Here is a 14,499-nt window from a genome sequence, read left to right on the forward strand (position 1 = left end):
GCCCCAATGGCAGCACTAAGAGCCTCTCCACACCCGTGACTTTAACTGCTAGAGCTCAGAGCTCCTTCGCAGCGGGCAGTCAGGATTGACTGACAGGTGCCCCAAGAGTTTGCCCCGTGGAGGCGGCACAACTCAACGCTAGGCTCTTAGTACTCTCACCTAATGGCCAGGCTTTATAGCCAAAATGGCTGAGGTTCTTTAATTGTGTTGGCTGCTTCACAGTAAACCAGAGAAACAAGTCAGGCTTATGCACAAATGGTTACCAAAATTTATTAAACTAGATTCTAATCATGTGGTTACAAAATTGCTAGTGCCTACTTATTTAAATGTAGAGATGTTACACACACAAACAAGTTACAAAACTGAAGCTACAATCCCAAAGAAAGAAAACAAAGTATAGAGCTCTATTTCAAAATATGTGTACACTAAAGATAGGAGATCAGGTGTGGGTGCTTCTTACCCTCCTTGCATCTCTCGATTCCCGCGGTGCCAAGCCAGGATCGGTCACTCAATTCCGCGGAAAGACGAATAAGGGACAAGGCTCAGGGACCCTCTTAGCTGCAGAAGCCTTGGGAGGCTGTCACTTATCTGACCAGCAGATAGTGAAAAGCACTCAAAAATCATGGTGCTGTAGGTCCCCTACTTATACCTCTGTACTCCTTTATTCTCTTTCTCCTTTCTATGCCAAATTGGGGCTGGTCTATCTGGGTGACGCCAGCTCTCGCAAGAGTAGTTCACACTTGCAAGGGAGAAACAATAAGTGTCGACTACTGGACATTCCTTTTATTAGGGTAAATATTTTCCCACCTAGGATGTTGGTGTGTGTGCATCATGCTGTTTTAGTAGGGGCTAAGAGCCATGTCTGTCACAGCGCCTCTGCCTGCTGTGAGCCCAATCGTTGTATATGTTCCCAGTGGCACATTGTAGCAGCACACCTGTGCTTCTCTCAGCTTCAAAGGCTGTGCTGGAATTCATGTTAAGCACCCTGTGGTTTTTGGCTCCCGTGTGTTTCCAGCAATGCTGGTCTGAGGCGGGGGGGGGTGGCTGTCTGGCTACAGACTTCCATGACCTCAGTGGCATAATCTTAGCTGTAACTATTTGTTGTTCATCATGGTGAAAGCCAGATCAGCTGTGCCGTCTGGTACCCTGCAGAGCTACTTTTCCTCTTCTTAGGGGTGCAGCAATCTGCTAGTACCTGCGTTCCTTCGAGCAGGAGTACCAGTTTGCCAAGTCAGCAGGGTGCTGAGCACATCATTTCCATAGTCTTGGTGAGGGCCTAAGCACCAGGCACCAATCTCTCTTTGGGTTTGTCTACATAGGGACACTCAGGAAAGTTATTCTGAATTAACAAATGTCTGAATTTAAGGTGGATTAGTTAAACTGCATTAACCCCCTGTGTGAACACTCTTATCCAGAATTAGTGTCCTTCAGTGAATTAAGCTAAACCATATTAAGGACACTTTATTTCTGGATAAGAGTATCCATATAAGGGTTTAATGTGGCTTAACTAATCCACTTGAACGTTAATTCAAACTGACTTTCCTGAGTGTCTCCATGTAGACACAACATTTAATCTCTCAATACCAGCCTTTTAAGTGCTGTCCATCCATACAAGAGGTGATTCTGGTGCTGAGCATGGGATGCTATTCACTGCATGGGGCAGTTACAGACTGTGCACCTGCTAGGCATTTGTGTGCAGGTCAGGATATTCTTGTATCTTCTCTCCACGTTGCATAAGGGCTTGCGATATTAAGCCCAGAGATTTCAATCTTTGTTAATTAAAATGAATGTTGAGCGCATAAGTTGCGACACTTAAGTAGTCACAAAACCTGGAGGGCTTTTCCCCTGTGCTGGGGAAGTATTTTAGATCCATCACATCCTTACATACCCATTATTCATAATATTTTCTGTTAAAACTTTTTTTATCTTCTTGCAATAGTAATAATAATCAGGCACAGAGCTTTAAAATAAAACCGTCAAGTTTGATGAAGAGCAATTTAAGGGATGATTTTTAAAAAAATCCTCCAAGGAGCTTTTCCAGTGCCTGATAGTACATAAAGCTGAATGATGTTTTCCGTGGGAGGAGGAAAGGAACTCTGAGTATGTTGAAGCAAGCCAGACACAGTAGCTGATGTTCTCTTTTCATGTTCTGCTTTGTAGGCTGCACATTTATGGGTGCAGCCTGCACTTCAGCCCATGCACTGACTGTGTGCAGCTAAAAGGCCAGAGTCAGAATCTGCTCTTTAAAGGCTTCTTTCAGAGGTAATTATGGAAAATCTGACAAGAGACCCATAAGCCAGTGTGCTGTACGCCAGAGGGAAAGGAAACTACCCAGGGAGGGAGGGTGATCTTTTCAGTTTGCCAACTGCAGCGCAATGACTACAGGGTCTGTTGGGAAGACACCATCTGCTACCATTTGGCATGACTTGGCTGCAAGAGCACAGAGCTTGTTATTGTCCTCGACCTTGGCGGGGAGAAGCTGGCACTGAGCCCACAAGTCTGGTCTCTTTTAGAAGAGATAGTAGAGGCAGGGACATTGTGTTAAAACATCGACCGTCTGTCTGTCTTTTCATCCTGCAGCATAGTCTCTGCTGGAGTGGGATGGGTGAATCCAAGACATTGAATACCTGTCACCTGCTGCTAAAGAACAAATTGTGTTGAGTGAATGGATTTAACTCACCTTAGTTACTCAAGCAAAGGATTCCAAAATTATGACCAATCATATGTCTTTCAAGGACAACAACACTGCTAAGCTCGTATAAGCATAAGAGTAATAACGAGGTTTGTACAGATTGATGAGAGAATGATTTGGCTCTGAATCTTGATGGACTTCAGAGAACATCAGTGTAAATCAGGAGTATAACTTCCATTGAAGATAAAGGTACCACACCGGAATAGAACTAGTGCACGAAAAATCAGAATCAGGGTGGCGGTGTTTTTTATATGTATCTCAAAATAAGAACTGACAAAGTAACCTGGCAAGAAGAGCAGACTGCTTTTTACTGCAAGGTTATCGTGGCACCAAAATAAATAGACATACATATTTAGGTTCCATCTGTTCTGTTTTGGATAATGCAGAGAAGTCATGGTTTTGAGAAGTGTTGTGTGTTTGAAACCATTGCCACTTTAGCTGCTCCAAGATGTTTTGTCAATCTGTTTACTGGACATCTGTTTCCCCATTGGACATATATTGTGGATAAGCTGCAGGAAGCAGGCAGGTGCCTGTTAGCTACAGGTGTTAGATAATGCTTAGATCGCCTCACTCTCCCACCTTCTTCCTTTCCTGTGCTTGCTTTATCTTGCTGTTGAAAATAGAGTGGATCAGATAGTTTCAAGAGTTATGATGTGCAACATTTCAGATAACTCTAGTTGCAGGCTTCATTTCCTTGAAATAATAGGTATTATTTCCAGATAGTGGTATGTGTTTAGAAGGGGTGTGACTAAATCAAGTGTTGCATAAATAATACAAAAGCAGAGCCTAAATCTTCAACTGCTCTTGAGGTACAGAAGTGATCTCGTGAAACCTGTTGTATTTTGTATGATTACTACAATATAAGCATTTATCTTTGGTTTCTTTCTGACAGATCCAAGATTTTATAATTAAAATTCAATGTTTTGATTACCATTATGTATTCACATGCTTTTAATACAAATGCATTAAGACAGTTGCATCATTAGAACTATAATTATTGAAAATCATGATTACAGTGTAGTTACTGCTACAGCATAAAATCAGTTATCTAGTTAGTTATAAGGGAATGACTGTAATCATCCTACACACAATACTGTGGCACTCAGAGCTACTGTCATAGAGGGAAAGGGAAAGGACAGCAGAGAAGAGAAGGAAACAGGTGGCCTGGATACTGTGATACTGGCCCTGAATGTTGATGCTGTGGTTGGTGTTCTGAATGTGCACAGTATATCTTCACTCCAGTATTTTGTTCTCCCTAGGTGTATCTAGAGCAGTCCATGCAAATCCAAGAGAATTGTACCCCAAGAGACTATAAATCTATTTATTGTGGCTCCACATTACCCTTCAGGAAAAGTTTGTGTGATACCCAACCAATCTTTATTTAAAATACAATAATTGCTGTGTTAAAACTGAATGCATATTTGGGAGCTTCTGTTAAAAGCCCTGTTAAAAGAAAGTTAGACTTCAATGCACTGAAAGCCATTAAGAGTATTCCCTAAGGGCTCTTTTCCTTACAGTGCAGGCAAAACATCTTTTAAAACCCAATATATCTCCAGAGAAGTGAATTCCTTTGCAAAAGAGGGGTGTGTGTGTGTCTGTGTGTGTTGATTTATTGTGTGTCAAACACAGCTGTGTCTACACATGGGGATGATGGGGGAGGAAAAATGTAAAAGTCGTTTTCCACTTGAAAGTGCTTTTCCTCTCTTGGAACTTCAGTGATAAAACCACAATTCAAAGACATTTGGCAGTAAGTTTCAACACCAGAGACTGGATAACTTAGGTTTTTGTTCACTAAGTATGATTATTTGTTTGACCTTAAGTACCATTATGGCTGCAGCTTTTTTAAACATTAGCTCTTTTAACTTCTTCTTCTGCCTATATCCTGAACAGTTCCAATTCAATATCAGCACATTATTTAAAAATAAATAGATTGAAAACTCCTTTCTGGAAATGATATGAATGCTTAGTTCTCAAATTACCTTTCTCAAATAAGGATTGGACTGAGATTTGATCAGTTTTTCAATATGTAAATGCCATTTGACTGACAACACTATGCTTACAGAGATTTAACTACTGTGTAAGAAAATAGTGTTTGTCACACAGTGGTAAAACTTTGATCATTACTTAGGAGACTTGAGTAGAGTTCCTGTCTCCTCCACTGACTCATACCATAACGTTGGGCAAGTCATATAAGTGCTGTGTGCCTCAGATTACTTGTCCCATAAAAAAGGGATATACTTTTTAAAAGTGCTTTGAGTTTTTTGTTCAAAAGGGCAAATTCAGCCATGTCACGAGTGCAGTGCCATTGATTTAAGTGAAGTTATACCTAATTTATAATTTCTATGTACTCATTACCATAATTGTTCATTTTATTATTAATATCCTATCATTAGGATCTACATTTAAAGCATCTAATAAATGTATTTTGAACGCTTTGTTAACTAAAGGGTAGAAGGTCAAATTCAACCCTGGTGTAATTGGGAAGAGACTCCTTTGAAGTAACTGGAGATCCATCCTCTTAGAGTTGGATCTGGCCCATCGTATTTTTGGATGCCATGAAGGCAGGGTAAACATTAAATAATGCAGTTTAATTCTTCCAATTTCTCCCTCCCTTCTCCCAACACAAGTGGCTGAAAAGCAAAACGTGTGAGTTTTGCACAGCTCTAATGGTGAGGAAAATTCTGGTTCTCTTTCACAGTTTCAGTGTTAATCTCTATGCCGTTATGCTAAGTGATGGGGAGATTGTTTTATAGGTTGTATGCCAGTTCTTGTAGTGGATACACCATTCATTTAAATATAGGGTTACCAGATAGCAGCTATGAAAAAAACGGGACAGGGGTAGGGGGTAATAGGCGCCTATATAAGAAAAGGTCCCAAAAAACAGGACTGTCCCTTTAAAAAATGGGACATCTGGTCGCTCTATTTAAATATTATGATAGCCAATCATGACAGAACATATTTTTTCCAGGCTTTCTTAAAGAAATTTTAACAAGAGATGGACTTTTTCCACTATCAAAAGGAGAGAGAGACTGCTGACCTCTCTCTGCCCCACATAAATGCTTTGTTCTTCAGCAAAATAAAGAACACCATCTTCTGAACTGACAAGCCTGTGTTTCCTTAAGTATACCATGCTGAGGCATGTGCTTGATTATACTGTGGTGTTGTCTTGGTGAGCATTCTGAGACTAATCTATAAATAGAGACCAGCTTCCAAAAATCTGTTTCTTAATCCCCTGCTGAAGTGGGTGACCAGACAACAGAAACAGCTTGTAAACAGATAAGGCTTTGTCCCTGATGTGATGCCAAGCTATTAGCCCAAAGCCCTGGTTACTTTGCTGCTGCAGCTTCCAATTCATTGTCAACTTTGTATTATACAGCAGCATCCTAATGGTCATGTAACCAGGCCTTTGGCTCTCCTTGTACTTATGCTGGTCTATTCCAGCTTTCTCACTGTACCACTAGGGGAAGGGACTGCAACACTTATTTCTGACCAGCTGTTATCTCCTCATTCCTGCTCTGCCTGCCTTAATGTCAGGAGTATTTTCATCCTTCAAGTTACCCAAAAGTCTGTCATTGCATTACCTCCCAGTTCCTTTTGCAGTATTCATAGGAATACTGATTTGCTTTTACTAAATTGCCTGATCTCATTGACCAAGTGTGAACACCAGGGAACTGCACAAAAATTCATGACAGTGGAAATGGAATTCCACATGTGGGACTTCTGCAGAATACTGTGTGAAACAAAGAACTTCCATCCTGTTTGAAAAGAGAATTTTTACCCTAGCATTTCAGTGCCTAGGACCATGACTGTTGTTTACTGCACAGTTGTTTTATACAATTCCAAGTACAGCAGAAAAGTTGCTGCTGTCTTGAACAAATCTCTTGGTTTCTCCGAGCTCCTATGACTTTGAAATGTTGGGAGTGATATAAAAATGAGTGATAACATTAATGTCTCTCTTTAACTGTTCGTGATGTACTTTGCTAGGAAAGTACACCACAACACTCCATCTGCAGCTTCCTGCCATGGCAGCTGCAATGCCCACAGCGACTAGTACTGTTAATGAAACCCTACCTGGATGAGACCGGTGAGAGGTGCATACCACCATATGATGGTTCTGTAATCTTTCACTATGCCCAGTCCTCTCTGTCATCACCCTACTAACGTGCTTCTGTACAACAGACTCTCACTCCTGCTAGTCAGTTCCAGTGAGCCTTTATTGCTTTTGGGAATGCATTATGTCAGCTATTCTGTTAAGCTTTTCATCATGTGATTTAATAAGCTTTAGCCAATGTGCTTGATGCTCATGTAAGTAAATGACAGAGAGTGAAGTGGCTTAACATGCAGGCACTAAGGTGAGTAGATATCCTTATGTTAAGACACATCTGTATTTATTACTTTTTAATCTGTGTCTTAAAGTTCATGCTTTGTGGGCTAGTATATTAACAGTTCTAACAATCCAGTGTATACACACTTAGTTTTGCACTGATGCTTTTTTTCCTCCCAGAAGTTAGTTTCAGGTATAGTATCATTGGCTCAGTTTTCCTGCCTTGTCTGAGCAGTGTGTTGTTGAGATAGTTTGGAAGAGAGATTGGATTATAACTGGTATTAATTTTTTTTTGCAACTGCAATTTGTATATTTATATGGGCAGGCAGGTGTTGACTGAGAGAGAGAGATAGTATATCTGATGATCCTTTTATAAATGTGATTGTTTTACTTTTATTTGCATACCTGTTGGTCAGGTCTACATAATTGATTCAGAATTCCACATGAGCAGTAACCATGGTATTTTATCAGAAGTCACGCTTTGTTCTCTTTCCTATGCTCTCTAAAATATGTGTGTGAATTTTAATATGTATATACACATATAATATTAAAATATGGTATTACTCATCCAACTTTTATATAACCTGTCTGATTTAGATTCAGATACCTTTCATCAAAATGTAGCTTGCTGTTTGAGAACACTGATAGATTCTGAGCCAGATTTCACCCTCAGAATATAGAGTTGTCACTGAATTTATTTTAGTGGGACTGAGGGCAGAGTTTGGACTTTTTTGCTGTCACTTATAAACTCATCCAGAAATATGGTTTGTTTCATAGCAATAAGGTCTCTTAGTTGCATGCACAGTATCTTGGAGGAATTTATATATGCCTTGACTTTCAAGTAGAGAAACTCCTTTTTAATCTGTCCAAAAGTTCCCAGCTCTGGTTTTGGCAGCAGTGATCTGTTGCTGATTTTGTTATTGTTTTTGATTACTTTGCATAGAGAAATTAAAGATGAGCAATTAAGTTCTTTCTAGGAAACCAGCAGTGCTACCCCAGGGAGGCATTTGGTTCACTGAATTTTGATTATCAAAATGTAAATTCTGCTGGAAGAATGGAATATGCTAAAAACTATTTTGAAGATGTTCTGTGTCCCAGTCACTCGATTATTCCGCCGTCTAGATCCTGACCAGTGTCCCATTGCCCAGCTCACCGACATGGTGGGACATGCTTTATAGAATGGCTGATACGCTAAAGCAGTGGTTCTCAAACTTTTGTACTGGTGACCCCTTTCAAATAGCAAGTCTCTGAGTGCGACACGCCACTCCCCCACCCCCAAATTAAGAACACTTTTTTACATATTTAACACCATGTAACACTGCTGGATGCAAAGCAGGGTTTGGGGTGGAGGCTGACAGCTCGCGACTCCCTGAGGGGTCCCGACACCCAGTTTGAGAACACCTGCTCTAGTCAGAATAAAGTCTTGCTGCTATGCTCAGGAAAGGAAGACTGGAACAAATGGCTGATATAAACCAATTCAATGCGGGCAGGAGACAACCCTGCCAATGAGAATTTGAAGGTTCATTCATATTTATGAGATGTTGTTTTTGATCTTTTTAAGCAAGAGGTTGCAGATGAATGACTCATCTGACATCATATTCAAAACTATCAAAAAAGTTCTATATCTGTAATCGCAAATATTTTCAAACTTCCTTCAGGGGAGGAAGGCAGGGGAAGCTGGTAAATCATGTGTGCTTTTGTCTCCTGCAAGTGCTGATGGTATCAAAGGAAAACTTAGTCCCAAAAAATTAATTGTGTGTATATGAAGCCTGCATGTAACTCTGTGCTACTTTCTTGCTGTAGAGTCTAGATTACATTGAGGGTCAGTCTGATTTTGGAGAATGCATGCTTGCTCTCTCCCAGTTATAGGACAGTTTTAACTATTTTTTCTCACTAGACTTGTCTGTTCTAAGTATACTGTCTGTTGAAAGAGTTACAATAATCATTCCAGGAGGCTTGATTTTGTTACTGATTTCTGTCTGTGTTTGCAGTAGTGAAATGAAGAGACCATAATAGGAGATTATTTGGGGTTGGTACTTGTGTAGACTTCAGAAAGAAAATAAAACGATCTTTCCAAATTATATGGCTACAGAGAGAATTCACACAAAGTTCCATCTCTTTGTCAGTCTTCTTGATCAGATGGAAGGCATTTGGAAACTGTTCAGTCACAGTCTATAAATAAAGCCCTGCAAATCCACGGATATCCCTTTACATCTGCAGACCATTTTTGCTGATTGTGGATGGATGCGGATCCAAATTTTATATCTGAAGCCCTGAAAATCTGCAGATTTCTGTGGATCATTTTTGCAGATTGCGTATCGGATGCAGATAAAATTTTGTATCGTGCAGGGCTCTATCTATAAACACAAGGGTCCCCAATCCATTCTCAAATATGCACATTCTGGGTCACATCCTCAATTGATATAAATTGGACCTAGGTTGACTTATATCAGCTGAGGATCTGGCCCAAAAACTGCAGTTGGCTTCAAAAAGTATTGTAAAATTGCAGTCCAGATGTCTGACAATCCTTCCCTCTATACGTGTCTGATCCAATGCTTATCAAAGTCAATGGCAGTCCACTGATGTTGGATCAGGCCTTAAAACAGAAATCTTAAGAGAATAAAATATTAGAAACACAATGAGCTATTTGATGGTTGCTTTGCAAACTTCTCTTTTTCTAAACATTAACCCGGTGATGTGGACAGCTAGTGATGCCTTCCTGAGGGCCCACTTATCCCATCATCTGTCTTTCTCTTACAGACAAATCTTTCTTTATAAGCCCCTCCCCACCATCGCCACAAACTCCCCCCCCCCCGCCAAACCTAAAACTTTATAAGCAAAGTAAGTAAGTAGACTGTTCAATTTAAATTTAAATAAAAAGCCCTCACCAACTTTGAAATAAAAATTGACTGATCTGTGTAAGTGAAAGGTTTTGTATAAATGTGGTCTTAAAATTGAGTTTCCTTGTGCTGCTGACTTCCCCCTACTTTAAGTTGTATAAAAAATACTTTCCAGGTAACCATCAACACCCCAAAATGTTGTAATATTTTCCATGCTGCCTTTTAACCAAAACGAGTAACACAGTGACAGTAGTATTTCAAATCTGTTGTAGTCCGGGGCTGCTTTGAAGTCCCAGAAAAACAGAACATACAGTAATCATGTACTGTGAAAAACAACTCAAGCTGAATGGTTTTTTGTTTGTTTGTTTTTTGTTTTAAATCCTGTTCTAGTTAGGTAATAGAGGTGTGAGGGGGTGGGTCTTATAATGAGAAGTCCCAACAAAGTTCAGGGCTGCAGCTATGACTCAGGAGTAGAAGGGAATTATTTCTCATGAGCAGAAAGAATCTCTCAGTTGGGGAAGAGATGAGTCTTTGCTCTAGGGCAGTGGTTTTCAATCTGTGGTCCATGGACCCCTAGGGGTGCCCAGACTATGTCTAAGATTTCCAAAGGGATCCACATCCCCATTCAAAAATTTTAGGGGTCCACAAATGAAAAAAACATTGAAAACCGCCACTCTAGGGAATTTGCCATACACAGAACAGTCAAAAACAGTACACGGTGTGTGAGTTGGTTTTAGAATCAAACAGTAAATTGGGGGGGAAAAAGTCTGTTTCTATTAAAGTGGATGCTTAAAAATAAGACTTTACTGGTTTTTAAGGCATATTAAACTCCGTTGAACTTGATATATTATACACCTGTGGGCCGCTGTGCCTAGGCATGGTCTCCTTATGATATAGAAGAGCTGTGATAGCTGCCCAAAGTCAAACAGGAAGTTAGTATCAACCTTTTAAGCTCAATTTTCAAATATCACCCCTCCCTCCTGGCTTCCCCGCAAAAAGAAACTGATCTTCTGAAAATGTCCTGCATTTCATCCCTGGTAACAGTTACTTTCCCCCCACCCGCTCTGGCAGTCTGACAGAAATTGGAAAAGGAGTTTTAAAGTTATGGTGTTTTAAAAATGTATCTGAAATTGTCTTTTCAATTTTTTTTCTAACAGGCCCTTGACCTCTGCATCTTACCCCAAGCCCTGTACCTAAGGCAATTGCTTTCTCTAGGCATCTTTGCTCTGCTGTCTTGCTTCCCAACAAGTTGCCTTCTTTATTGGCAAAAAGAAAAGGAGTACTTGTGGCACCTTAGAGACTAACCAATTTATTTGAGCATAAGCTTTCGTGAGCTACAGCTCACTTCCAATGCATCCAATCAAGTGAGCTGTAGCTCACGAAAGCTTATGCTCAAATAAATTGGTTAGTCTCTAAGGTGCCACAAGTACTCCTTTTCTTTTTGCGAATACAGACTAACACGGCTGTTACTCTGAAACCTTCTTTATTGGCTCTCTCCCATACGCAAGTCTAGGTGTTCTGTTTCCTTGTGCTCCCTTAAAGGTAACTCTCAGAATTACATAGAGACTATCTGAGCCTTTTCTACATTATTAAACAGTTTAACTTAAAACAACACCCCACACAACAAACCTAGGGCGCGAGGTGCATGTACTGAAGGCAGCTGTCTGGTACATAAGATATACTGTGCTGTAATAGTAGAGTAGTTCTTTCTATGAATCTCTGCAGTCTATAGTATTTGATAGGCTGTAGGAATCCCTGGAGATATTGTCAGTTCTCAGCTCTGTCCTGTGTTACAACAGCTATTCTGCTAAATAGCTTCAGAAGGAAGGTCTTTGACAAATGCAGAAAGCTCTAGGCTTGTAACCCTCTGATCAACATCAACACATCTTAATTTTGGATCTGGCAGTAGCCTGTCTGCTTCAGTAAGTCTTGGCATGATGCAGGCTATTAAATCAAGCTGTGAATGCCTGTAGGGGTCAGATCAGATGTCTACACCCTTTTAAAAGGGTAAAGGATAACTCCTGATAGTCTTTCTCACTTGATGAAAAGTCTCCAGTTTTAAACACTAAAAACTTTGTCCTGGTTCATTGGTCTACTTATTTTTTGGTACTGGTGAAAGGCTGGAATTGGTGCTTTATATATACTTGTGATAAGGGTTCCATGCATATCCATGATTATTTGTATCATGAAAGTATAAATGCCTTACTAAAATATAAGGCCAAGTTCTCAGACGTGCTCAGCATTCACAGCTGAAGGCAGATTTTCTTAAAGAGCTCTGTTCCTGTTTATGCATCAGAATGAACTCGCCAGATTATGAGATCTGCTGAGCACTTTAGAAAATCTGACCACTTCATTTAGGTGCTGAGCATGCTTGAAAATCTGGTCCAAATTTGTCTGGATGCATATGGGAAGGTTTTGTTTGGTTTTCTTTTTGTTTCTTTCTCCTCCCACCCACCCCTCCTCACTCTGCTCTGAAATTATTTGAATGCTATACAATGTCTTTCTGCAAGAGATAGCAAACAAGCCAGTGTTGCATCCTGTACAGTTTAAGGGAAAGAAGGGTCGTTTGTAACGCTAAATTAATTTAATTATGGCTTTGTAGGTACTGCTTACAGTGTGTACAGTTCCAATATCCCAATTGAAAATGAAATACTAGGAAATCTGATGGAGACAATTGTCTAGCCAAGGTCCAGACAGCCCAATCATATTGATAAATCCCATTCACAAAACGCCTGCCTAATGCAGATTACAGTATAAAGAAACTCACGATGGAAATACTTAGATTCAAGAGAGGGGAAAATATACAACAGACTATGTTCTGGGTTTGGGTTTTCAAAGTGGGTTTAGAATTATGCTCCCTTTAAATCCTGTAATTGGCACCCTGTGTTTTACAGGATGGATTAGATAAAGCTACGTGAAGTATTTTAAACATAGAGTGTCGGTGTTAAAGATTACACTAAAAAACACACAAGGGATGGCAGCACTACATAGAGATCAATAGCTTTGCTTGGGCCTAGACAGTGGAATCATTACCATAAGATTCAGGACAGGGATTATCCCTCACTATATGTTTGTATAACTTCTAGCATAGTGGGACCCCAAAGTCAGTTGGAGCTACTAAGTTGTACTGTGACACAGTGTATAATAATGTACCTGCTATAATGATTATGCTAATGAAATACAGGCCTTCACAATAAATAGTGACTGAACTCTGAGGAAGTTTGGACGTAGCACTTACAATTGCATCAGACTGCAAACTCTGGAGGGGTACAAGTTTGATTAGCTCAGACTAACTGAGAAGTAAAAGCACTGCAATAGCCTTCCATGCATCAAACTTGTTCACTTATTTATAATTCTTCATTATGTGGGCAGATGTATAGATGCTGCCTTTCAAGAATCAGTGTTTAATAGCTGTTTCCACCCTATAATATCTGAGATATTGCATTTTCCTATTGTTAGAATAGGAAATAAGTGCATATTTCACATAACATTACATTGTAACATTTGGTTAATATTGACCTTTTAATGGAGATCATTTGTATGTCCCTGTTATGCACTAAAATGCTCTATCTCAGTTAATTACACGAATGTGTCTTTTTCCAGTTGTGGAACAGCATTTTGCTGTTAAGTTGTGACATTTGTCCGTTGGCCCCTTTGCAGTTGGAATGGAGCCCAGGGAAGTCTGTAGAAAAGCTGTTAATCTGGGACCCCAGAACTGATTTGGAGAATTTTCTAATGATAGAGGATCATGGTCGAAACTAGCTTTGTACTATGCTTAAACGGCATCCATAAGGAAATTACTTTCTTTTTTTACCACTCCTTTCATTTGTGAAGCGCCCAGTTCTCTGTACTCTGCAACCATTGTAAACTCTGTATTGAAAATATAAAATCTTGTATGGATTAGAAAGCTGTTGTCCCCACAACATAACAGATGCCTATTAGGATGTTCAGCTGAACATGGACAGGGAAATTTTCAAATGCGCTTAAGGAAAATTTAAGAACACAAGTCCCACTGAAATTCAAAGGGACTCTGACATTCCCCAGGGTACAATTTGGATCACTGGTCAGCTCTGTCCCCTCAATACTCCAGCCTGGGGTGCCTTTTACACTGCTTTTCTATGAGAACTACCACTCTTGGCCCGTTCACACACAGCCTGTAGCAGGCAAAATCACTCCTAGCTATATTACATAAATGCTCTGACCAGTCACTCATGAATTACATACAAGATGACACCAGCAAATTCCCAGTCCCAAACCTTCCCCCAGAAATGTGCATCTTGTACTGCCCAGCACCCATTGGACAATAAAAGCTCATACAAAGTCATTTCATCAGTGGAAAATGTTATGTTATCTCAAGTGGAGGTTCCAAAACAATTTAATCCAAACTCACTGGTTTAGATAAAACAATAAAACAAATGTATTAACTACAGAGAGAGAGAGAGAGAGATTTTAAGTGATTACAAATAATAAGCCATAAAAGTCAGAATTGGTTACAAAGAAAATAAAAAGATAAAACACAAGCTAAATGCCTAATTTAACAAGCTAAGTGAATTTAAAAGCAAAAGGTTTTTCTCGCCATAAGCTTACAGCAGTCTGTACTGGCTGAAATGCCTCCCAGCCAGGACCCCTGCTCCAATTCAAAG

At 39.9% G+C, this 14,499-nt stretch overlaps 1 protein-coding gene across 4 annotated transcripts in view; it reads left to right on the forward strand.

Annotated features, from left to right (window-relative positions):
• The window catches only part of ARHGAP24 (Rho GTPase activating protein 24), a 316,434-nt gene that overhangs the window by 123,166 nt on the left and 178,769 nt on the right, over window positions 1-14,499 (forward strand). The window contains exon 1 of one of the 4 annotated variants that reach the window (XM_074950531.1): window positions 2,759-2,781. The exons of the other annotated variants lie outside the window; for them this stretch is intronic. The gene's annotated coding sequence lies outside the window, so the exon portion shown is untranslated. Of the gene's footprint in view, window positions 1-2,758; window positions 2,782-14,499 lie in introns of those variants that run through there. 4 annotated transcript variants of the gene reach the window in all.

The sequence above is a fragment of the Natator depressus genome, chromosome 4 (assembly GCF_965152275.1).
Source record: "Natator depressus isolate rNatDep1 chromosome 4, rNatDep2.hap1, whole genome shotgun sequence".
NCBI lineage: Eukaryota > Metazoa > Chordata > Testudines > Cheloniidae > Natator > Natator depressus.